At 49.3% G+C, this 2,500-nt stretch overlaps 1 protein-coding gene across 2 annotated transcripts in view; it reads right to left on the reverse strand.

Annotated features, from left to right (window-relative positions):
- sh2d3a (SH2 domain containing 3A) overlaps positions 1 to 2,500 on the reverse strand; it is a 40,745-nt gene that overhangs the window by 23,106 nt on the left and 15,139 nt on the right. Inside the window, exon 1 of one of the 2 annotated variants that reach the window (XM_063203385.1) lies at positions 1,306 to 1,967. The exons of the other annotated variant lie outside the window; for it this stretch is intronic. The gene's annotated coding sequence lies outside the window, so the exon portion shown is untranslated. Of the gene's footprint in view, positions 1 to 1,305; positions 1,968 to 2,500 lie in introns of those variants that run through there. 2 annotated transcript variants of the gene reach the window in all.

The following is a 2,500-nucleotide window of genomic DNA, read 5'->3' on the forward strand; positions in this document are numbered from 1 at the left end:
TCGCAACTCGGGCTAGGGCGACTTCGCTGCGTTATTTGTTGCCATATACAGTATCAGAACGAACGATTAGTCATATGTCCATTAATCACCATCGTGTGTGTGTGTGTGTGTGTGTGAGAGAGAGAGAGAGAGAGAGAGAGAGAGAGAGAGAGAGAGAGAGAGAGGTTTCGAAACGCTCCGTGGGGACTCCCTTGCCTTGCAAACATGTAGCCTATAACCTACGAGGCCAAAACTTGGCAGGCGCAGCATGTTGTGCGTGTACAACAAGATAAAAAACCGGCAGCCAATGGCTCCATGCTTTCCTCTTACTGAGTGTCTTTTAATAGCCCTTTCCTTCCCATTGTGTCGTGCACCCTCTTCTGCGTCCTGTATCAGACGCTTTGGCGGGAGGCGCGTGGGAGACTGGTGGGAGATGTCGCCTTGGTAACGCATTTATTTCTTCCTGACCCGGGCCATGGGAATCGCCACTACGTTCGGACAGTCCATGACAAATGTTTTCACATATGTTCCCCTCCCGAAAAAAGTCGAACTTTATACGGGCAAGCTGCCAAGACCTTTCCATTCAATGCATGCAACATTTTTAGATATTATCAGACCTGATGTAGGCCTAGGCCAATCAAATCACGCCCATTATGTTTCTGCATTATCTCCAAACTGTAAATGGGACAGACAGCTTTTTACTTCATGCATAGCAATCTGGTTGGACAGGGAAACCAGCTACTAACTAGAGTCTAGACAATACTAGTAATGCAACTTCTATTCGATGATGTAAACAATGGGCTATTTTGACATGCCGTCGTGTGTGCGCAACTGTCTTTCGTTGCTTCAGTTAATTTAACACGTGCAATTCTAGGTGGAATAACGGGTATAGACTCACGAAGTGTCATTACATAATGTTTGCGTGACCTATAGTCTGCAACTCGGGTAAATTATTTGCCAACAGCAAGGTTGAGGCAAGTGTCCTCAAAAATCGAGAAGTTCTGAAGACTGGCAAATTCAAGGAGACGCCTTTAAAGTTTGGGAACGTGTGAGCGTGAAGTAAGATGATAGCCCTCTATTTGGCTTAGAATGAAATGGCCTTGCCTTGGTCGTTTAGAAAAAAAAATGGGACCACATGAAAACTGAGACGTCTGAACTGAAATCTCGCCCATTGGAGCAGAGAGAGATTATGTTACAGTTGCACCGTCCAGCATTTACGCACACACAATACAACACCATAGGCTGAGTTGATATGCAAAAACTATTGAACGTTTGACAGTTTGCGAAAAGCTTTCCATATAAAAAGTAACTGGCTCATTGCCTTACCTCTGCACTTGTTGCTCAGGTGCCCTGCATGTCCAGTCAGCCCGCGCTCAATTGTGTTTCAGTGGCCAGAAAGAAGGAAAAAACCCACCGGCCTGGCAGCCCCCGACACCAGACATTTAAAACACATCAGATGTATCCGGACTGTCTTTCCTGAAACACTCCACCTCTCCGTGTACTCAGTCAGCACACTTTCTTGACGGGTCCTCACACGTTTCCTGGATTCCCTATTATTCCACTCCCTTTCCTGCGCGAGGCGATTGCGAACGGTACGAGCCCTCCTTCCTTCACTAACCGTTGGAGTCAGTCACGGGCGCTGACTTGGTGAGCTGTCGTGCCTTGCTCCTGCGCCCTCTCGACGGAATTCCACGGATTCCGCAAGCTCTCGCTCAGACCCCGCGGGCAAGTCAGTGCCCTACTCTCCTCCACCACCACCTCCTCCCGCTCCCGCCAAGGTACCTCTGACTGCCCGCTCACCTTGTGCAGTGCAGCGCCAACGGACGCGACACAACAGAGGCTGTGAGGAGGAGCATAGACTTATTATGTAGCAGACTATATGTCTATGGTGAGGAAAGTGCATTCACTCCACTTTGACTTGGCAGCCAGGCAGCTGAGTTGGCTGCATGTTTGTCTTGGCCCGTTGGAAACGTGTGTCGGCTTGATACACTCCGCCTACTACGTAGGCTGCACGGCTCTCTCGGTTGCCAGCTGTTTTTTTTTATAGAAGCACACGTGGGGCCCGCACTGCCTGCAAGAGGTGGAGGTTAAGCGGCTGTTATAGCCTACCTTTATGGCTGTGTTACGCAAGAGCGACTGTGATATTCACCGACGTTAACGCGCTACAGAGAGAGAGGGGGGGGGGGAGTGGTGATTGATGACAGCTTCGGCAGAGCCCAGGACAATGTCACCTGAAAGGGTCCCTCAAAATTTGAAATGAACCCAATTTTAACTGCCTCCACCTACTCTATCGACTGTACCCACCTGCACACACACGCGCGGGCACACACACGCACACACACACAAAGATGACAGCACAAAACAAGTGGAGGGGTGGAGGGAATATCCTGTTGTCTGTCTGACTAATATCTCTCGACATCACAAATACACACACGCGTGCTGTGCACACACACACACACACACACACACATACACACACACACACACACACACACACACAAATACACACGACACACTTCCC

The sequence above is a fragment of the Engraulis encrasicolus genome, chromosome 1, assembly GCF_034702125.1.
Source record: "Engraulis encrasicolus isolate BLACKSEA-1 chromosome 1, IST_EnEncr_1.0, whole genome shotgun sequence".
NCBI classification, from domain to species: domain Eukaryota; kingdom Metazoa; phylum Chordata; class Actinopteri; order Clupeiformes; family Engraulidae; genus Engraulis; species Engraulis encrasicolus.